Source organism: Lepisosteus oculatus, chromosome 4 (genome assembly GCF_040954835.1).
Source record: "Lepisosteus oculatus isolate fLepOcu1 chromosome 4, fLepOcu1.hap2, whole genome shotgun sequence".
In the NCBI taxonomy this organism is placed as follows: Eukaryota; Metazoa; Chordata; class Actinopteri; order Semionotiformes; family Lepisosteidae; genus Lepisosteus; species Lepisosteus oculatus.
In genome coordinates, this window is record NC_090699.1 from 49,049,101 (window position 1) to 49,073,910 (window position 24,810).

The 24,810-nt window shown below is 35.8% G+C and overlaps 1 protein-coding gene across 3 annotated transcripts in view; it reads right to left on the bottom strand.

Annotated features, from left to right (window-relative positions):
- prickle2b (prickle homolog 2b) overlaps window positions 1-24,810 on the bottom strand; it is a 90,340-nt gene that overhangs the window by 40,558 nt on the left and 24,972 nt on the right. The window contains exon 1 of one of the 3 annotated variants that reach the window (XM_015347274.2): window positions 1,248-1,557. The exons of the other annotated variants lie outside the window; for them this stretch is intronic. The gene's annotated coding sequence lies outside the window, so the exon portion shown is untranslated. Of the gene's footprint in view, window positions 1-1,247; window positions 1,558-24,810 lie in introns of those variants that run through there. 3 annotated transcript variants of the gene reach the window in all.

Below are 24,810 nucleotides of genomic sequence, written 5' to 3' on the forward strand. Positions count from 1 at the left end.
CAAGAGTCAGAATCGATCCACAAAGCATATTTTTTTGCTCTACTTTTACACCATCATGAAGAACGCATTCCGCTGAGACCACCCACTCGTGCAGAAATCTATGGACACATTCATTGCTCCAGGTTCTATAGAAGACCTCATTACAAAAAATAATTTTCTAAATATTAAAGGTCCACACTGGTATTAAATCTTTTCATCTTTTTAGCCTGTATTATGGCCACTTCCCCACCCAGCCCCTCCCTGCCCTCATCATAATTTTTGATTCTAACACATAACTCAAGCTCTGACAGAAGTATTTAAATAAGTAATGATAAACTACTAGTGCTGTTTTGCTCAAACTCAGTGCAGATCTTTTCCTGGTGAGCAACTGCATGTTATTCTGCGGTGCTGGCACAAAGGCAAAAATACAATAACTCAAAATAATAATGCCAAAATATTTATTTTCTTCAATGAAAAAAGCAACATCAGTACCCCTTGATCAATTTAAATAGGCTGGCTGCCTTCCCCTGCTATAATAAATGAATGAACAAAATCAATCAATAAATAAAGATGGGGGATACAGGGTAATGCAGTTTCAATGTGAAGATTAAAGAAACCTGAATACAGAAACAAAGACCAACCCTGATGAAGACCAACAACAGCAGAGTTAAAAATAAAATAAAAAGGTATGCTGCACAGCTGCTCAGATGGTTTGTGGTTTATATCTTGTCGGCTCATTTAAATCACGACAGCTGAAATGACACTGGCTGCTCCTTTTTCAAGAGCTAAAGATAAGTCACACACTCCCATATGCACAGTTTCCCCATTGTGGACCGTTTACTGAAGGGAAAAAAATGAGAACGAGTTTAAATCACCCACACAGAAATCCTGCTGCATTCTCACTGTAATCCTAACATCCCCACCCTCTCCTCCAACTGACAGATGTAACTATGCAGCCTCTGTGGCTCTGCAAGAAATTAAAACTTTCACCAGTACCATCCTCATACATTCCAGCACTAATAAAATCCATTTGTTTTCAAAGTCTGTAAGCCTATTATTATCATTTCCAAAGAGGCATTAATAATGCAGCTATACGAGATCATCATGGCTGAAGTAATTTAACAAACTGTCAGGTTACAGCAACGAGCCTGATGGTAGCACTAGTCGAGAGAACTCCATGTATTAGAAAGAAAAATACAGATTGAGCTACAAAACTACATACTAGCCATATACAATGCAAAAAAGCCTTCATAATACAAGGTACTCACCTTTAACTCTCTGCGGATGGAATGCTTTCGGATTGTAAAGAAAATTATACTGACAAAATGATCATTTGCAGAGGGATTCCTGAAGAATGCACTTTCAAGGTCTTCTCAACTGAAAACAAATCTATCTTGTAATAAAAAAGATCAAAATAACACTCAGGTGGGTGCACACTGCATGAAGTGGAGAAGCTGTCTCGTCTGCTCTGCTGGTGCTGTTTGCCAAGCAATCAGGAACACTTTTTACCAGTCTAACCAAGCTCTGTGTGCTGTAGGAATGCTTTCAGGTTAGGTCACTAGTGGAAAACTGTGCAGGCAGCTTGCAGTGCATGAAAATGACACCCACCTAACCCCTAGTTTATTGGAGTGACTCATCGGCTATTACCCAATCACAGCCCACCAGCCAGACTCAGATTAGTATCACAAGGCTCTGGTGCTCTAGAGCTGTGAGGAAAAATGAAGCTGAACAATTGCAGGAGCTTTGTACCAAGGAAGAGAAAGGAAGTTTATCTGAGCCCCTGAAGTCTTCTTACCATCATAAAACCCCTCTTAATAACAGATGCATTTACCACCTATATGTTACACACCTGTACACTATAGCAATATACAGTTACTGTAAAAACCTGTTAGGTGAGCAATTTCAACTGCATTCACTTCATCCCTTTTGATACAGCCAGTTCCACATTAATTAATACATAAATCTGGTTTCAACACAATAAATGCAAGTGATCAGTTGGTATTTGTTACATAAGGAAAACAAATCAGTACTAGATAATGCAAAAACACATCTGAACCTAGATAAATGTATATTTTTACATGAAATATCTATAGGTCCATGACAGAACCATTTATGATGGAAAAATCACTAAAGTTTAATGATGATTGAAATTTGTACATATGGCTTTATCTAAAAGAAACTCATTTTGACTTATTTCTCAATTTTTCTCCCAGGAAGTAATTTCTCATTGAGTAGACATTTGATCATAACCAACATCTGTATCTTAATAGACCATACAGACATGATAAAAGCAAATTTGCCAAAAGAAAAAAAATAGAGACCTTGGTTTTGGGAGAGCAGAGAAAACTCATAAAATTTTGTACCACACATTGTACAGTAATTGCTATATGAAACCATCTGCTGACAGCACATACTTTGCAAGTCACAAGTGGGCAAGATAAAGAGGATTTCTTGCCATAAATTTGATCTAGTGTAATTTCTCAAATTGAAATTTGGAACAAAGTTTGCAATTGCAATAAAGTTGTTGACAAAGGAGACATTTTTCTGTCATCTTAACCAAAACATTAAAAAAGTTTCATATCAGATATCATATTTATATCCGATCAATGCTGCTTCCTCCTTCAATGATCAATTTCCTTCTAAGAACAATAAGTAATATGATTAATAAGAATGTAAAATGACTTAAGAAAAATCTGCATAACTCAAAAACAATTAGATACCAATATCTGCATAATACAGAAATATCCATGTAAAACAAAGTGTATAATTATATACATATATAAAAATACCTCCTACATCTTCGCATACAAAAAGGTTAACTAATTTCATCCTACTAAATGAATAATAGGATTAATCAATCACTTGTCAAACTGAAGTGTAAGCTCCAGTGGAGCCAAAAGTTAGGAATTTGGTTTTGTAAGTGTTGCCAGTTTTTAATATTAATAAGGATGATATGGGATAAATTATTCCTGGAAAATAGTTTCCCCTCTTGCTTTACAAAAAAAACAAACTGGGGCACACTTCAGTTTAGTGCAATGGGTATTATGGATTATGAATTCTTAGAAGAAAATAAATTTGGGGTGCCATCTTAAAAGTGTATAGCCCACAGCTAACACTCTAATCTCAAAGTTAACTACTAAGAGCAAATTATTATTTTTTCTTTCCTAGTTAGGAAAAAGGTAAAGAGAAATATACTGTAGAACAATAAAAAAGATTATTTCTTTACTGTTAATACCACTTCTCCTAAACTTCTGTGTTGTGCTGAAAATAAGCATTGACATCTTATATAGCATGTCTCCTTCTATGCATTCCTTTTCTTCTCAAATTCAAAAGCCATTACACTGACGGCTGGCAAGGAAATTGTTGCTTCCACACCAATTAAGTGAGGAAAGGAAGACAAAATCTTATATATCTGTCATCTTATCTGTTTCACTGCAAAATTGAGAGGGAAATGCCACAACTGTAAGCTTTGTCTAGACAGTCAATAAAGTATGAGCAACATTTAAATCTTGGAAACTCAAGATGTGCCAGCGTTGCAGAAGTATACTGTCTGTGGGATCTACAGTATTACGATCTGAAAAAGCGCATTTAACAAATACATGATTTTACGCAGGGACGAGTCAGAATATGAATGTCAGTTTGTGGATCTGTTACTGGAATAGGTTTCCTGCTTCAGATTGGAACACTATAGCCTACCGAGACCACACTTGACCCTGAGCCAAGGCATCAAACACTGAACGAGCCCGAAGCTATTGGCAGGGCCTGCGGTATTCAGTGCGTCTCTATAGATGTCAGAGAATGAGGGTGTGGGTGTGTTAAATCAATGTAGCAAATAACGCAATGTCCTGGATGCACAAATGATAAATTAGTCTTTTAAAAAACTTAAAGTAAAAAACAGCAAAAAAGGCTTAAAAAATTAATTATCTCTTGCTCCAGCACTGCCTTATGATCCTGGCACTTTGTTGATGCAGAAATGTCTCTCTCTGCAGCAGCAGAAAAGGCAAAAACCAGATAGGTTAAGACTTCATCCAGCATTAATGACTTATGCAGCGACCTGTCCAGCAGACTGCTAGTTAGTGCAAATGTTTAACTCCTCACGGGTAAGAACAGTCACCTGCAGCTTTTAAGTCTACATGTATGCATAAGCACAAATAATTTGACACTAAAGCATAAAAAAATAATCAAAATATAACTAAGGTTGAGATTTACAAAAATAAAAGCATGCATATATGAACTACTCATATATATCCATTCGTAATTCTTACCAGTTATTTCTACCATATTCATAATAAAAAAATGCAAATTTTATCTTGATGTGAATGATTCAGATTGTCTATCTAAATTGCTTACTGACATTTGTCAGACAGCAACCTCTTTTTAGCTTTTTCACACTGAAGTGAATGTCTTCCCTGCAACACAGAAAGTGAAAGATGAGACGCCTTTACTTCTGCTGTTTGACTCAAGTTTACAGATCATTCCCTCTGTGTTGCTGTGGTTTAGGGTTTGGTGGAGAAAACATTTTTACATGGGATGAATGCAGTTACAGCAGATGAATGAAAGAGTCGGGACATTTACCCTTACACTCTCTGAATGCATTCATAACATGCATCCCACGAAGCATGAAACATCCATATGCATGGGTGAGGCAAACGCAAAAAAGAAGTAGATCGCACTATGGTATTTGTTAGGAGAAACAACCAGAACTGTTCATGTTTCAATGAGAAAGAAGCAAGGCTTGTCACTGTTACATATCAACAAGTCTGTTTAGTATAAAATACATGAATAAAGAACTTTCTTCTATATATTCTTAATATAACAGTGTCTACAGGATGTTCTTATAAAGAGGCTGTTTTTTTTTCTTGTGGTTAAATATTAAAACACTTATTCAGACTCTGCTCCCAAAAGTGAATCCAATGTCCAGATATTCCTGTCTTCTCTAAAGACAGTAAAAAACTAAACTCTGAAGAGTCTATGCCCATAACCCTTTAATAAGCTTTGTGATTCTACAGTACTCACAGACTGAAGTCCAGGCAAAATCAAACCCCTGACCCACTCCCACTAACAGCAAACTAACAACCCACGCCTTGATGCTAGATTTCATAGCAAAGGAAGAGGTCTTTAGGAAACAAAAAAGTACCATCAAGCCCTGGGTTTACAATTTGTGATTGGTGGGTGGGACAAAGTTTTGAACTGGTCTGGGACTAACTTAAGGAAGGATAAGATTGTGAACAGGCTAAAGGGAAAAGAATATACAATACATTGCATGTTTTTATTCCCCTGCAACATGTCCACATTTGTGCTTGCAACTGTGAAACCTTTAAACGGGACATTAGACTTAGAATATACAATTTATCTTAAACCGGATCAGCTAAAAAATGCTGATAGTATGTAAAAAAGTGAGGTTTTTCATAGTCAATTCTGAGTTGCATAGGTATTTATTCTCTTTTCAATTGCAAAGGTAAATCATTTCAGGTGCAGAAACGTTTTAAAGGTTACAAAATTAATGTAATGGTCTCTGTCCATATATAATCAATGTAAATCAAGTTTGACTTAAGAGTCATCCATACGTAAGTTTCTTTGGTTTCATATTGGATTTCAAGCCACAACTCACATAGTATTAAGAAACCAACCATGATGACAAAGTAAGGAATAAATTGGCACAGAAGCACAGGTTACAATAAAGTTTCGAAGTCGGTGATCATCATTGAGAAGTAGAATGTGTCATAAAACCCAGATCAGGCCAGTCTTCCAAACTGTGTGGCCAGGTACACAAGAAATGAGCAAGAAAAACCACTGTGAAACCAACAGCAATTTTGACTCCCATTTCTGAAGTGGAACTCTGCAAAACATTAATTCTGCATACACTTACAATATCCTGGTCCTTACATAGTTGCGCTATAAAAAGTTTAAGATGCACTACCGACATCTGGTAGAATATTGAGCTCAAATGAAAGAAAAATGTAACCTTCTGGTCTAAATGCAAAGTTCTACATTTGACATAAACCCCAAACCTGGAACATCAAGCATAGAGGTGACAGCATCATATTATGGGGTTGCTTCTCATCAGCAGGAACTGTGAAGATTGTCAGAAATTAAGGGGAAAAAGAGGCACAAATTTTATTAAAGTCGTAGAGGAAAATGTGCTTGAGACTCCAAGGAATATAAACCTGGATTAAAAATGAATGGAACTTCAAGCACAAGGCCATATTAGAGTGGTCTTACTAAAAAACTAAATGCCCTTGTTGGCCCAGTAAAAGACCTGACTTGAATCCCATAGAAGATGTATGGAGAGACTTGACTATTTCAGTCTATCAACAACGCTCAACAAAATTGTCACAATTGGATTTTTTGCAAGAAATAGCTCAAATACAATTAAACTGATAAAAACCTATTCAAACAGGCTTACAGCTGTAACTATTGCTAAAGTTGCTTTCACCAAGTACTTATGGATCTGAATATATTTGTTACCAGAACAATTTCAATTTGTTTAATTTCTATGGGATTTTGCTGGCATTTAACCTTTCACATATAACTGTGCAACTGAATAAAAAATGTTTAAAATATTTTGGTGTAAAAATGGGGTTCTAAGTGAAATTGTAAATCTTTGGCATTTTCACCAATTCAAGACTGTTATTCAATAAAACAACTGCAGCTACAGTAAGTGCGGCAAATCCAAAATAAAAAAAACACATGTCCACTGAGGAAAATGAAAGACACTTTCTGTCCTCATTAAAAACCTATTTCTTTAAAAATTCATGAACAAAGGCAAGTCAAACAGTTGGACCATAAAAATTGAAAAGGAATTCTTCCAAAATTGCTGTGCTATTGTCAAAGCCACACACCCATATGGGATCATTCAAGTGTCGTGGACAGACAGAAGCCTAGCCATAGTAGCTAAATGGTTTCTTTTCAAGTTAGGCTTTCTCTATACAGAGAATCTCAGTTTTGTTCTCCCACTGGACACATCATCCTCTGACACAATCAATCAGCGGATATTGCATCTATTGATAGGCAGCAGGCTGGCCTGAAGCCCTGCTGCTCTCTTCAGTATTGATCTCTTTCCAGTTACGTAACCAAAAGCCACAACATAGTTACTTCCTCCCTAAAACAGCCACATACCTTGGTAATAAGAATCGAATGTACTGATCAAATAAAACTACTTCCATTTGAAGATATTGTTCTTCCTCCAAGTTGACCCTTGCTGGAATTTACAAAGGACGAACAGAAGATTAAGAATTTGTACATACTGTAGGGGTAGGTGATATCACAACATAAATCCTGTATAATATAAATTGAAAATTGTACCATTTCAATCAAAATTTTATCTTCACTGTTACTTGGTGCACGAAGCACAGGGTTGCCAAAACTTATGATGCTTGACTCTTTTACAGGGTATGAAATCTCAAAATATTCATAAGAAAATGCGGGTTAATATTACATAATAAGCTAGTTCTCTCTCTACTCCACAAAGCCTGGGACAGGCACCAAGTCAGAAGGCAAAGGGAGGTTATGTTATAAAGAAGACAGTTTACTGTAAACAACTGTGCATTGGAGCAAAACCTTCACAAAGAAAAACACTATAATTTTGTCCTCAAAATTCCAATGAGATGGCAAATGCAGTTGCTTTTCTCAGTTTCAGCATTCTACTTTATATAGTGAACATTTTAATTTATAAAACCTGTTCTCTGGGTTACTGGGAGACTGTACTAGTACAACAATGATATACTGCATAAAGCAGATGGTAATTATCAAAAATATTTTTGTAAACCATCTTATCACTACTAATAAAACTCAAAGTTCAATATTTTAAAATCCTAAATTATGTAAAGCACAAAGCCCAAAATCTTCAAGAATTGAAATATTCAAATGAATCACAAATCTGGAGTAACCATAGTTTTAGGAATGCACTAGAATAATAAGTAAAGCTAGAATAACTGCGATGAGTTCTTTACAAACAATACAGAACATGAATAATATAGAGAACTAAAATTTCCCTTACAAATACCAAGACTGCAAACACTCCTTGCCAGCTCTTAAATCCTTAATGGCATCTTCTATCATTTCCATCTTAAATCATTCTACCTGGAGGCCTACTCTTAGCTTTCTGCTAGAATTATGTCACTTTGTCTCATTATGAACCATTGCAAATAACTATGAGCCTGTACTGTCCTTTGAACAACTATTATGGTTGTTATATTGTGTAGTGTATATGAAGGATTTATGATGGCATTTTCTAGCCTCATTCAAGTAACACACTAGCAGGTTTTTTTTGCTGCTTTCATCCTGAAAAATCCTAACATTCAAGAAAATGTTATCAAATGTGCATTATTTCTGGTTGATGCTTCTTCTTAAACTCACCTGTTGAATAAGAATCTAAATATGGTTTTCAGGAAAAAACATTTGTACAAATATGTAAAAAAATCACCAATAAGTCCAATAATTGCAATATATAAAAAAATAAGTGCAATATATAAAAGCTAACAAGAGGAGACCTATGCATTTTCTTCGACAGGAAGAGAAGGATATTCTCAAGCACATGGACTGTTAAGTATCAGTAGGATGTAAAAAGGCAATAACCTCCCTCACAGTAATGTGTAAACTTCATGAAGGCAGTGTCAGCTCTTCCCATAGTTCCTCATGACTGAATTTATATCTCCAACTGGGGCTCTCCCTCCTATTGAAGCCTTTGCTCAAGCTGCTCAGTCCCACAGCATGCAGAAGATAAAATACTGTTGCTAAATTAACATTTGCCACACGGGACCAAAGGCACAAAATAAAATTCCAATTCCACACTAGCAGATGTCCTATATCAGACGCTCAGATGCAGCTACCTTAAAAAGCAAGTAGCCAACCATTTCTCTCCTGTGCATTGAATCACAAAACAAAGGAAGATCTGTAGGCTGGAAACAGAAAAGCTTTTGTTCTGAAAAGTGTGCACTTTGGGGCTCTCACAACCACACCCGTTACATATTCTTAAAGTATACCAAAGGAATTATGTATCAGCAATTTGCATGAAGTTCTTGTCATGTGGAAATTTGACCTATTCGCACATTTCCTAAGGCTTTTAAAGTACTAGAAATTTCAGTTTCTGAAATTAGTTCATGCTTTAGAAGCAAAAGAGAAAATAATGGTAGTGCGAGTTTGCAACTAAATGTGTCCAAGGAAAACCCATTGTCTTATACCCTTATAATCCTTGATTTTTTTAATATTCACAGTGACCTTTTTTAAACCTAATACTGTCAGTACAGCATATATTATATATGAAAACAACAGAAAGTGCTTTTTTTTCTACAAATCCTAATTAAACTACATGTAGGCAAACTGTTCTTATAATCTCTTCACAAGGACAGAGGTTAACAATTAAATTCGGATCCAAAGGCCTTTAATCCTATGATAATTTACTGCATTCATTAACTTTCAGGGACAGGCTATTTCAACAGTGCAGCGCATTAAACACAAACAGTGGATTGAGTTGTGTAAAAGACTTCACACCACTTGCGGAAATCAATGTCTATGTGAATTCCAGGCAACTCTCACAAAGCACCTCCAGCACATTAGTGCTTCCTCTGTAATGCTGTGCTAAGGCCGTTCTTTCAATCTACTCTAAAGGAAGTCTTTTTACGAAGACTTCTTTATTAGTACCACCCCCCTGCATCCCCTACCAGTTGTAATTGTAAAGCAAAATGAAGCACATGAAGCTTGGCTGTATAATATAACATATACAATCAAAGGCATCAACCTGACTAGAGCAAAATGGCATCATCCCTGAACTAAAGATGTCGCCCTAATCAACTTGTGCTTAAATTAAATAGTAATGCTGTGACATTTCTCTCCCCAGTGGGCCGCTGCATCCATGAGCAGTCGGTAAGCGAGCTGTCAGATTGAGCACAATGGACAGAGTGCTTTCCAATGAGCTGCACCATCAAGGGCAGACAGCAAGTGTGCAACTGGGGATTTGCCTCATACTTGGGTGATTAGGTTTTTTTCTCTATAGTAGTCTCCTATCTTCCTGGCTGTGCTGTTTATGGTTCAATGGTTTCAGCTCCCACAAATGAGCTGGAAATCCTCCGATGGCCACTTCAGACAAACCAGCTGTGAGGACAAGGGAAACAATATTTAAAACTACTTGAATATAGGATTCTGAATTATATCTGCAATAAAACGGTCATTCACTTTACAATAATGTTACTTGGGCTGAATGAAGAATGTAAATAAAGAGGATGAACCTGTACATATCCTGATTTTAAGTTATTCAAAGTACTTTGATTTAAACATTACTTTTCCCCTAAAACAAAATCCACATTTTGTCTCCACAACAATAAATCCATAGACAGAACTATTTGATTGTATTTTCCTTCCGTCTTCACTAATTTAATAGCCATCCAGCCCGCAACACCTGTTTAATCAATAGTGACTATCCAGAGGGATTTAGCGGTCTGCTGTGGTTTATCAAAAAAAGACAACCAGACTACTTTGGTTCTTATCATTTTTATCATCTTCCCAAGAACAGCAGCTGTCTTCACTTCTCTCTAAGGAATTCCAAGGTCTCGGAGAGTAAAAATTCAAAAGTAAAAACTATTTGTGTGCAGATGCACGATAGAATTGAATTTCCTATTAAATCAGGATTGAAGCAAAGCTGCATTTTCCAGCAGGGTTTCATGCATTGAAAATGATGTTTCAGTGTGATAAGTGGAGAATTGAAGCCTTAATTTCAAAACATTATTTACAGAAAGGTACAAAAGGTGCAAAGTAATGCCAGAAAACTCAATGTACAAATCATTACCTGACACTCATTCTACACCATCAGTATTTGCATAGTTTTTCCCCTTAAGATTTTACAGTACAAATTCTCTAAAATGTAAAACCTCCACTTAACAGCACATGCTAACAATTTCAGAAGGATATTAAAAGGTGGGATGTTTTGTAGTACAGCTAACAAGTCTTTATCCGACGGGACTGGAAGGATTTGGATCTGCATTTAAATGTGTTTGTATAAAGTGTTCACTAGCGATCATCTCAGCGGTAAATCAATGCTCAGCTTGTGGCACAACCATTTTGTTTAAATACTGACAAGCAAATAATGCAAGAGAACACTGCATGTAATGCTTTCTCCTCTTTTGGAATTGCAGAATATTTATACATTGAAAGTACAATATTGTGAAATAATGAAAACAGGCATAATACATGGGGAGTTACAAACAAAATGATCATCTAAGTCTTTAATCCATTCATGGATGGCTTTATGGGTTAACATATTTTCATAATTTATTTTTTTTAAATCCAAAAAATAAATAAAACAAACATTTTAATTGTTGGAAAGAATAAACAAAGCAAAAAAAAAACACATGTCTATATGGGAATCCCTGCTGTGTTAAAAGGATCTTGGTTTCAATCATGCTTCTCAAAACTTCATTGCTAAAGTAAACAAATGATAAAAAGAACAAGTACAAGATAAGTTACAAAACTAGCAACTCTTCTAAAACTTCTAAATGATTTGCTTTCACATTTTAAAACATAAGAGTACTTTCATAAGCACATGCTGAAACAGGTACTTTCTTTTGAAAGCACAACATATGTCAGCTGAAAATGATACATTTCATTCCCAAGAGACTCAATTTCTAATTGTGAAGACTGGTAGCTCATTAATCTGAAATTCAGTTAATTTAGTTTTGCACTACAAAGGTTAGAATACTTACAAATGCAAATCAATGCAGAAAACCTTTCAAATAACTGAACTTCAAAGTTTACAGTCTATAAAGTAAATATTACTTTCCATTCGTCATGCGACAGGTCAGTGTCTAGCTGGCTACTAGATTTATATTCTAGCTATTATCCCAAAAATGCTGCAACCCAGATCACAGTAAAAAATATAATATGCAATCAATAAAAATTGAATATCTACAATCAATTTATAATTGATAGAACTGTCAGCTTCACCCTTGATGTAACAACCTCCATAATCCATTTCTGATATGTTGTAGAAATTACATTAAAGGTTATTTAAAAATGTACACTGTGTAACAAGCATAAAACTGGAATGTAGCATTTAATTATCATGATAGTGCATGTATTTTGAAATAATATGCTGTGACATTACACAAAGCAGCAAAGGGTTCTTCAATGCTCTGCACAATCTTACACTGCTTTTTATTTATTGCTTTCAGGAAACAGAAACAATATTTGATAACCTACAGTACATATTCTGGAAGGAGGTTCTGTACCATTGCCTACACATTACTCAGTCTGGCTCTTGTCTCTAGGCATTAAAAGTTTATGAAACTACTGTAAATCAAATATCTCAGTTTTGCAATATAGCAAAAACTAAGAAAAGATTCAGTGAAGTGAGCTGATTTTAGGTCACCAACTGAAGCACTGTCAAGTGGTCTCTTCACTATATCAAGGTGGGTCACTTTATGACACTACATATTGATTCTACATAGTTCCAGGTTGCATGAATAGACAATAGGAAGGTGTAGCTTTCTTAAACCGTCTGCATCAGCATTGTGCAGACAGGAAGACCCGCTGATGTGTAAACTGTGGAAGAATTTTCAGTGAAAAGGCTGAAGTACGCTAAAAGGGAGGATAAAACTCCAGAGCCAAATTTCGCTCACTCTGACATTTTAAGCTTAATTTGTTGCTGTGGAGCTATTTAAAAACCATCTCTACCAAACCACCCTTTTGCTACTCCAAACCAAGAAACCAGCCACCTGCTCCGTGCAGTGAAGGTATATCGGTAAAATAACAAAATAATCATCAGTAAGACAACATTAGCTACACCTACAAGTGTATGGAATTGGAGACGATTTGCAATGTAGCAGTGCCACATCAGAATCCCTGGAACAACTTGGTTTCTGTGTGCTCATTACCAACTTGCACAGTACTACACATGAATAATTTGCTCAGACCCGCGTCCAAAGAAATGAAAAATACCAAACAGTCACTGCCATACCCAAACCTGGAGAACAGCTCACACTGCCAGCCAGCTACCAACGGATCTCCCTATTGTCTGTGCATTGCAATATGTTTGAGCACTATACTTTGCAGGTCATATCTCTAGAAGAGAAACCCTTACTCTCCAACCAGGCTGGTTTCTGTAAGGACCAAAACACACAAGAGTTCAGTAGTAGAATTTCACCACCTATACAGAAAATAGTTTTCTGAAAAAACAAAAAGGAAGACAGACTGCGCTGTCTAAGACACGCTATGGAATGCTGGCCTCCTTCTGAAGCATGCTTCCAATCCGTTTTTTTTAAAAACAACTGTGGTAATAGCTCCAATTCAATGCGCTAAGTGTGCTGTCGGTTTTTGTTAATTACACAACAACGGATACCTTTCGAGCATCAGTTAAAAAGAAAGGTTACCTTCAAAATATGATGTTTTAACTGCACAAATTGCTTATTTTTAACTTTTACATCTTCCATCTATTATACACCCACTTGAGAATTCCCTTCAAAGGAGCATGACCTGTGCTCACAGGGACCCTTCAGTTTGGTAAAGCAGGCAGACAGCACTATACTGTGGAGGTCCCAAGATAAATGAAACAGTGGCATTTAGTTCCACAACAAAGTGTTTTCTTGATTTCTTAAGACAGAGTGAAATATAGTGCTTTAGCTTAAAGTGGACATTAGCTTCATTATTTAACATTTACAAAAAAATTGTATCCTAGCATTTCATCACCCTCCAACACTCTGGCACAAATTGGAGGAAAATAATGTTTGTTTAATGTTTGTTTTTATGGACTTGTAAAACACCATGAAGAAAAACTATTTAGTCCTGGCTTCGGCACTGTACCACAAACCATATCATATCAAGTAAGTTTAGATCAATGTCACTGATGGCATTGATGTACCAGACCTTGAATGAAGTCTTGATAAAATTGACAACAGTACTGTAGTACATGGTGGTTCAAACGAAGGCCTGCCGAAACAGTCTCCAGTGAATTTCATCCTCCAAATGCCAGTGCCCATGAAGATCTAGCATGTCAGAGATTTACATGAAGGGTCAGAGACTAAGGCAAGGTCCTGCCCCAACATATCTAAGGTCAACTCTAGGTGGGGCCTTGACCTTCAGGGAACTTCTGAAGAAAAGGGCAGCAAAGGATTAGAAACAAACCCCTAGCTAAGATCAACGATTCTATGGAGAGCTCTGCTGCCACTACCCTGCAGACCTCAGCATATCATATCATATATCACCTGTCTGGCCAAGACCACCTCACACATCTCTTATGGACACCTACACATATCTTCATAAGAACTCTTCTCTCAACAGCCCTTTACTGTACACCTATTCGGACAAACATTACCACTCTACACATCCGCTGACTGGCAATGACTCACTGTGGGAAAAAAAATATGTATTGCACTTCACCTGTCACTCTATGCTGATATGTTCAACCCACATGCTGCTTGCCTCCCCATCATGGCACCATATATGGAGCAACCTCCCTATACAGAATTGTTCTGCACACACCCCCTGAATCAGGTATTGGAAAGTACAGGGGTTCAGAGATAAATGGTTTTTGAACTTAAATGGAAAGGGTTGTCATTGTTAAGCAGTTTCAGGATAAGCCAAGGCCAGGTGCAGCCAGCCTACAGCCCTATATGTACCTGTGGATAAAGAGAATGCAGCACACCATTGAGGAATGTCCCCTTTACCGACTCATAAGGAGTCTGTTAACCTTGACTTCAGCAGACTTGACTTAAAGGATTTACATTTGCTACATAAAAAATAATAGCACCTAATTACTGTTCCTCTCTTTTCCAGGGGAAGCAAGCTACAGTTGGTGGTCCAATTTTAAGAGCTCAGTTTTCCTTACCCATTCAATGTGATTTATGACACTGTTCCTAATGCGTCAAAGAAACAATTTTTATCCTTTCATAGAAATCAGCAGCACATTTTCTTGGAATAAATACAAATTGCTGTGCTGGGGTTTAATTAAATATGACATTTAATAAGGCAAATACAATGCTGCTGCACTACATATGCAACCTAAGTTCAAATGCCATCTGTCTATGCCTTGTGCTAAAACATTTGTAACCTCTGTAATGAAAACAAGCTGTCTGTGCTCAAATGCAAAGTCAGCAGACTTCCAATTCTACAGGACTGTGGAAATGAGGAGATAAATCACAAGTTCTTTTAACTTAATAAAAATTCTAGTCACAACCCTTTTAATTAAAAATCACAAACTGAAAAATCAAAAGTACTTAACACTTAAATCTTAACAAATGTGATTTTCAAGGCATAAACCAACTCAACTATACATACAAGGTATTACAGGTATAATACAAAAAATGGTATCTTCAAATGTATAAAAGAGAAATCAAGCATTGCACTAAATAAGGAATGAAGGAAAGGCAATTTATTCCTTAGTCAAGATTAACTAGAAAGTACCATTATTGTAATAATTAGATTTACATCTAGTACAGTGATGACAGAACTATCATTCTGTAGTAGGGAACATTCCAAATAACTTACAGCAACTTAATACAGTAATAATAAGATCTATAGAACTGTGGAGTAAGTATATCTTATCCAATCACACAGCTTTTTGGAATTTCATATGCATTTCAGTGCCATATGGAAGATAAATTAAGCAAGGAAAATCAGTAGCGCTACATTTTGGCAACTATAAGCGCCCAAGTTCTCTACAACACAGGGATTTCAGCTACACACGTCATAATGACATAGATTCTAGAAATTGGATCTCAGACCTACTGGGAATGCACACTTCATGGTGCCCTAATTAGATTTCTACAACATAAGTATATTATAAGCCTTAGCAACTGGCACTTTTTATTTTTTTATAGCAGGAGCAGTTCATACTGAACATTTGGCAAGGTATCCAGTAAAGAAAGTATCATTGGAGAACTCTGTTAGAGCCATCAAAAACCAAAAAAAGGCTTAACAAATCCCGTCAATTTTCATCTCTGTACTTTTGAGAAAATTTTATCTGAAGGCATTCCTGAAACAAAACTACATTTTCAATACACATAAGCACCTTTCATCGAGATTTAAGGTTAAATACTTGGTTACTGCATAGGATTCCGTGAGTCAGTCAAAATTCAATATCCAAGTACACATTAAAACTAATAGGTCAAGAAAGGAACAATGCGTGCAGTTCATTTCTGCATCAAGTAAAGGCCAAATTTTAATTCAACACAACAGCAAGGACATCTGCATTAAAAGTCATAAAAAGCCTTTTTGTATTAGGCCAAACAATTTAATCATTTCTTGTTTGCTGAAGTAATTTGTAACTGACAAAACTAAAACATTAATAAGTAACATAATGATTAGCTGAAAATCAGAGGGCAGGAAAGTACAAAACATTCCATTTTTGGAAATATGTCATTACTAGCATGTCATTTTTCTCTTTCAAATACTTGTCACATCATACTTGGAACAGACAATCATAACTCACTCCAACTTCCACCTCCTACACAAGCTTGTAAGTTAAAAAGACAATGTGTCTCATCTGAAACACTTGCATCACTATTTCATTTCCTTATTTTTGCCCTACAAGCTCAGAATACAAATGGAAGGTCTTCAGTGTTGGCCAGACAACGAACGCAGACCCTTACAGAACACTTCCAGCCCACAGTTCAACAGAAATAGCTGAGACCCCTGAATGAGAAGTCCTGAAGGAGCTCAGCTGAATCTACCCCACCAGGTCCAGGCAGACCATGGGCATACTTTGAGTAACTTCATGGGATCACTCAGCTGGGATCAGCTTCTGTGTCAGAATCGGATATATCAAACTTAGGCAAGTTCCCTACTGGTGGATATCCTATGCACTTGGAATATCTGTTTTTTTTCCCCAACACTTTTGCACTTAATTTTACATAGACGGCCAGTTCCCTTCTGATTCAACTTCAAAACCTGTTTCTTTCAGAATCAGAGCTCCTCTTCAATACAATTAGGATAAGCAGCTATTGGGATTTCTTCCAAACCAAACCCTACTTGTCTCAATAAACAGCAAATCATTCCTGGATAAAACATAAGGTCTACATTTATCTGTACATTCCTGCACAGCATCTTAATCACATAATCACTCATCTTAATCACAGCATTAATATTGAGTTTGGTTGGGGTGATAATAGCACTACGAGGGGTTTGAAGAGTGTGGCTCTTTGCTTAAATGGAGGACATTCATAACACTATTGAAAACAGAGAGGTCGATTTATCAGTGCGCTCAATTCTTGTTAGTCTCATTCGAGGATTGTGCTGAAGTTTTTGCATTGTTTTGGGAGTCTGGATCATATTGATTGAATAAAATCTGATTGTTTCGGTTTCATATGTTCTTTACATTTGTGACATTAAAATGAACTCCTAAAGAACTGTACCAGATATCAATAGAGGCTAGCCTCTAATTGACATACCTTAAAAAAAATAAAAAGATTTTATTTTTGTAGACAGCACAGAATACATTTGAGGTAACTCAATTGAACTAGGGCTATGCATTAAATTCTTTATATGAAGAAAAAGGTCTTTAGTTTAACATTCATAATTTATATTTGAGATGATAGACATTATCATCTTCAGTTAAAGAACTATGGGAATACTCAATTAAAATGAGCTAGAATTAATGCCATTTATGCAGTTCACTCATGCAGATATAACTACATTTTAAAAGCACAGAGAAAATTAAAATATATATCAGATAGTTATTTTATAAGAAGATAATGACTAATACTTTAGGCGTGCTTATGTGCAACTAAAAAAATAAGTTCCACATGTAGACCTTTGACTACTCCTTAACCTTATTAACCTACAACAAGCTCAGCACCGAGACAGACTAATGACACTTAACCCAAAGTCAGCTGGCTGCAAGATACAAACAAACTAGATATATCAATGTGTCTGCTGTTTGTTCACTGTGCTCAAACAGGTCAAACACCAGATGGCAGAAACCTGGGATGAGTGAAGATTATCCTAGAACTCTGGTATTATAAACTCCACGATCCTTCAGCGTAAACAAAATGTTAACAAAAGAACTTGCTCTGCATGGTCATAAAATATTCAGAGTCCAAAATCTGCATTTCTGAAAGAACATGCAAGCAGGGAGCCTATTTTCACCATGTACATATATTTATGGTTTACATACACGTACACATCATATGGAAAAATGGCTTCCTACATATTTTTTACTCAGATCAAAATTGTTCTTTTTGGGGTGAACAATACAAACAGTGGTATCTAATTCCACAGCTCTGCCAAATGGGACCAACAATTATAGACCCTTTAATTTCTTATTAGCGCAGAGCACAAAAATATAATTATAAGGCAGAATAGGAAGATGAATCCTGTGCATATATATAGTGCCTTTCATCTCAAAGTACTTTACATAGAAATAGGTACCCTGACATAATCCTCACAACAGTGCACTACACAAGATATAATAAAACTGGATGGAAAAGGATTACAAATACAAAACAAGTACATTTAAATACTTTAACAAAAAGATACAGTAATATTGCTTTGTTCTTCTTTGAAATACAGCAAGCCTGCTTACTATAGTTATAATCATCCTCTGTTACACCTGGAAAAACCACAGGACTTTGCTGAGTATTTCTGTTAAAAACCACTGAGGTATGAGCTAAAGTGGAAGGAATTGCTCTTAAAGTCAAACTACAAAATGTCAGGGTCCTGCAGTTTTTTTATTAATTCTACCTTAGAGAAGTTTCTCCTCTGGCATTGTGAAAGAAACAATCTGAGTCACATTCATCTTTTTCCTGCTATAAATGCCAACAGAAAAAATACAAATTAAGATTAAATGAGTAATAGAAAAAGAACAATTCTAAAAAATAATCTTTAGAAGATAATTTCTCATTCAATCAAGAATCAGTTGGAATTATACATTAGGAATACAAAATCTCTTAAACTTGGACATCAAAATCCAGACCTTTTTTTACTTTTTTCCCTTCACTTGATTTAATCTCTGTCTTTGGAAGACGGTGACAGTCTTCCAAACAGCTTTAAAGGAAAATGATAAAATGTTTTTACAAATGGCACCCCATTTTTTCTTAAATAGAACTAATCTCATTATTCAGTAGATCAATGAATGCACTCTGACTACTACCATGAGATCAATCCAACAGCTTGGTCACAGATTGATAATTAGCTTTTTTGCAACATGCACAAACCTACAGCTCCTATTGACTATTTTCTGCTCAATAAATACATATTTGTAAATTAGTTGCTTTAAGAACAAAATGTACAGGAAGGAAATAAAATCACAAGACCAGACCACATTAATACATCATGTAAGATATATATTATGACAAATGCAGAAATATGCATTTATCACTTCAAAACTATGGAAATCATGAAATATATTTTTCAAAGATGTCATGAAAAATGTACTTGTGAAATGTATACATGAAAAACGTGTATTCAGACAAGGACTTTCCAAATCCTATGTAAAAGTAAAACATCTAGGATGGGCTGTATGTTCAGAAGATTAGCTACAGCAGTAATAATGCACTGGTGCTCTTCTGTTTATTAGCAATTAAAACTGCTGATTACCAATTAAATTAGCTTAAATTAGTTTTTGAGTAATAGAAACCATCTAACATAATTAAATGTATTTCTTCGACAGAGTTGAATAACAATAAAATACTAAAACTAAGATTAATTTAATTTAGCAGTAATAACTTATAGGTGCTATATTCAGTGATTTGGATATCTAAACTCAAATAAAAATATGCTAATTTCATAATAGCATAACTTTCTTTTGTACTAACCCTTACTATTTGTGCAGGTTGCCTGTCAACTCTACAGTCAATTCTCTTCGATCATTAATCATAGCCCAGCGTTCAACTGCTTCCAGCAAATCAAACCATTTATCTCCAGCAGCTAATTCAATGAGACCTCTTTAGTCCTGCAATACTTCAATTGAACTTCAATGCCCCAGGTTTTAGTATGGAAGCTTGAATCTTAAGCTCATTGACATAAAAATAAAACAGACGACTAAAATCGTAAATCAACAGACGCAAACAATACATAGCTGTCTTTTACACCAGCGTTTTAAATGCCATAGAGAAATGTTTTCCTGTATATACAAGCAATTTGAATGCAAATTGTCGGGACCAAGTAATATCTCCACTATTTTCTCTCCTTCATTAATCCTCGTCTAAATGGAAAGAACAGAACAAGGACCCTTTTCTCAACCTCAAATATGCATTAAAAGAGCAGAATTATTACCAAGCTCTTTGAACTAATGTGTCCCCCAGCAGTATTAAAAAAATAATTTATGGTGCTTGATATTAGGCTAACATTCGCATAATGAGTTGCCTCTGAATATTTCTGTGTGTATCCTCTCTAAGCAGGATCACAAAGATACAAACAAAAACTGCCACCGTAAGACTAGCCACACATTAAAGAAGGTGAGCTAACATATTCTGTGGGATGAATTACAAAAAAATGATAAATCTGCTTCATAAAATGTTACACTGACATTTCAATCCAATCCGTTATACTGCAAATACAATCCTCCACACAGCAAGGTGTGCTGCACTTGTCTCTATGAAAATGATTATGCACTCATAACACTGGTGCTTTAATATATTCATATCAAAGTACAAATTTCTTGTCCCAGTGATTATGTACTACCCTACAGTGGCTGCCAACTAAATGTGAATATGAATTAGGTAGTGGGCATCACTTGACATTTCTATTCTGATGTTTGCTGAGTAATAACGCCACTTGGCATTTTCAGAATTGAAAACACAGCTATTGTTATTCTACAATTTCACATGGCGTTGTCAAGACTACAGAGAAAGAGATTACTACTACTTGAGTACATTTTAATGGTAATGATTTTCATGGAAAAACTCCATGGGCTGAAAAGAGTGACTAATTTAAATTGACAATACACCACAAAGAACCATACCTGAATCCTTATAAAAAAATAAACAAGACAGTTCATCGTCACCTTTGTCCAAGACCATTTATCATGAAATGGTCTATTGAAAGCAAACGAAAATCTGATATTGAAAGGCAAACTTGTCAATGCAGTTTTTCACAGGTCTAAACGTTTCCGTTAAATATGAGTACAATTTGAGTGTCGACTCTAAAAATTAAAGGCAACACAGAAAATGAAAACAATGAATACTCACTTCTTTTTGTGCAAATAGTTTTACTTTTTATCACAACCAGTAGGCTAGCCTGAGCTTATCTCGCAAATTACTTGCCTCGGCAAACCTGATATATTTTCTTATGCTTTCCTTGCAGACAAGACACCAACATCAAACAATTTCCAAATATCTTGAATTTATTATGTATACTAAAGCATACAAAATGTCAATGTCAGGGCATTTACAATTCAGAAAACATAGTTGGGGGCATTCTCCATATCAGGCATTTCTCAGATTACAATCGGAGGTACAAAGCTAACCACTGGCTTCTATTAATTAATCTAGAAATTTCAAAAGTGCCAGTCTTAGAATAAAAAGCCTCACCTACCAATACTATGCGGAGACAATATACAATGGCCAGGGGACCATTTTCAAATTGGTGACGACTGGACCATCAGGCAATGCATCAATTTGCATAAAAATCTATACAGTTCTGTGTATATTAGTGTATGAAACCCTGATTATTTCCATGAGGTGAGAGAATGCATTAAGATGGCTAAAACTCAGTTTGTTGGAGGCAATACTGATTGCATGAGAAAAGGTCTTGGAAAAATGAAATATAAAGAGGGGAAAATATAGGACTCATTGTCTAAGAAGTTAACTTCAGTACATCAACTGCATTTGAGAAAAACTATTTTGGACAAAATGGATTTCAAAGTTTCAAAAAAGTTCATACAATAATGAAACCCCCTCAACCAAAAACACACTGCCATCCTCCCAATCTTTACAATTTAGAATACTGAAAACATTATTTTTTAATAGCGTCCTTACCTAAAACAAGCTGTCTGCACTGAAGCCTTGCACTTCAGGCCTTTTTGGGCCCAAGGGAGCAAACTAAGTCACAGAGCACCTGCTCTGTCCACCCTTGTCTCCATGGTACCCCACTTGTGAACAGGATCCAGCTTTTGTATTGAGCAGAACAAAGATCAAAAGACAATCTCATTTGCACAAAAAGCCATGAAACTGAAAAATACCACATGCTGTGAAACACACCCAGTGTGTCATCTTTGCCCGGTGGATACGCTGAGCTCCCGTCTTGGAAATGATTTAAAAGGATGATATAATTGAGTTATCAACATAAAACATAGATTACATGGTTGAATTTCCAGTGAGTCTGGGGGCAATGTCAACAGTTGGACGTTATCAATATAAAAGTCTTTCAAGAAAGAATAGCTCGTTAACATACAGACATGGATCACAGTAAGAATCTAAAATGTGATCTTCTGCAACTAGACACCTTCTAGTTCTTTAGTCCTGCATGTAAGATCAGAACTGTATTCATTCTAGGAAAACAATGAAAAGTTTATCCTGATAAAGCACTTTGTTAAACAGCCTTTCAATTAACAAACTAGACATCAATCTAACACTGCAGAAAATCATAAAATATTGAATGGACAGTGAAATTAGTAACATGCAATGAAGAAGACAGCATGGTGAGATTGTTCCTACAAACATTAGTTGTGTATTATAGCCCTAAATTAATATCTCTGATTTACTGTATATTAAGAATAGCATACCCATGTTTTTTTTCCAATTGTCTTCGATGTAAAAACAATAGCCATCAAAATCTAAAAAAAAACATTTAAATCCTTAGGAGTTTCATTAATAAACATGCAGATTAAATAATATCCTCTTGGACTAGTTTCCATTCAAGTCAAGAGAGGTAAGTTGCACATAAAAAGGACTCGTAAAGACTTAGGCTTTGACCCGCGATTTAAATTAGTAGAATACAATCTACTAATCGGAAATAAAAAGAAAAATGTTAAGAGGTTCTTATTTTCTTACAGTATATCTGGGCCTCCTCAGGGGAGTCTGATGATCACTAGGGTTAAAGAGAACAGGAAGCGGTACCTAGGCAAATATTCAAAAACCCATTTACCTCTTTTAATATGCACTCACAGAAGATTGCGAAGTGCAATCTTTTAGCATTTCAATTTTAAAAGCCCAGGGCAATCCTTCCCCTAACGACGGCTGGCAAAACGGCGAACGTGCAAGGAAGGGGCTGAATGGTTCTTTCCGAAAGCACACTTCTACTCCTGCCGGTTACCCACAGTGAAGCTTTAGTCTGGCTTGAAAAGATTTAATGTATCATGTCTCAGCAGTGGTCCCCCTCCTAAGAGGAAGCCAATATCTTGACCTTTTGTTTATTGGCTAAATGCCATTCATTTATAGAAGATATAAGAGATAGCGGAAGATAAAAGCTTTAAAAGCAGATTGCTTTCTCAGGATTTCGCCATTGCCAGGACCAGGATCCTAGACCTGGCTTGAAAGAAGATGAAAAGCAAAGCCTGTCAAGAGAAATGGGCTTAAGGATTAAGAGAACGGATTTAGACCCCTTAAAGTCGAAAACATTGACCTCTGCTGATTGTTACAACAGCCTTTTGATTCCATAAAGCAGTTAACCTGTTGTTGTAAGGTTAAAACACTAGTAATCTCTGAATTGAAATGAGACTATAGTATTTAGTTTTTTTTTTTAAAAGGGGCTATCTGTAAGTCTGCAGTAAGAACTAGGCTGAAAATGGAATGTGGTTCCTTGAAAATGAAGTAATTTGTTCAGTTTGCTTGTCTCTTAAATCACATATTTGGCTGTAGATACTGCAGTACACATCAGGATCTTTCCTGCATTTATAATAAACATCAGATAAAACAAAGATTATACCAGTCAGACATTACATCAGACCTCTAAAAAGGCTTTTCATTTTTTGTTTTTGTTATATGGGCTAATAAAAAATAGCTATGCTACTACAATTAGACTTGTTCAGTGGTTAACAATGGCTATAGATATAGTCCTTTTTTTGGTAGTAGAACTTTAAACAAAGCCTCATAAAGCAAGTTACTTTGCTTCAGCCAGAAGATGGATTGGTTTGGTATTATATGACCATTCCTTTTTTCCCCATGATTTGTTTTAACTCCAGGAATCTACTTAATTTTCTTTCAGGCTGCAGTAACATTACTGATTTGCTGGCTGCTGTCCTCTGTTGTCAAGGTACCAGCTGATCTTTTACAGCACCATTTCCTTGGAAACAAGTTAATTCACAACATGGCACCCATCAATACCAATAACTGTGCACTTGAAAATGCTAAACTGATAAACTGATAGATTATAAAAGCTTGCATTCTGAACTCCCCATTATTTGAATACACAATCTGTAATTCTCCATGACTCATTCAGTATACAAAGAAATGTGTCAAACTAACTTGCTCACAAAATACCCTTACAGTTTAAACCTTACACTTTTCCCCCTTAGACTTGAGTGCCACCTGGTGTAAACAGGATCATTTTGCAGCTATTTTAAATCAGTTTTGGACCTTATATTTTGCTGCAAATGTATTTTAAGGGAGTAAAACAGCATTTTACAGATCTAGAGTCATTCAAACAAAACAAAAGTACCTCAGGTGAAATTAGTACTATATCATACAAACAATATACTTTCCTTGAGGAGAAAGAAAGAAGCAATTAACATTTCCAATCACAGAACAAACTAAAACCTCAAAAAAAGGGAATAGTTGAAAAAGTATACCAAAACAAATCAATTTTCCATTTCAAGAGGGAAAGCAGAGCTGCATTAAAGCTCTATTTCCATTTATTTAACTGCAAAAATACTTTTAAACTCCTACTGTAGTTCAATATGCTTTCCTGCATTAAGGAGGAAAGTGTATATAGTACATACAACAGCAGCTCCAGCAACTGTGCTCTCTC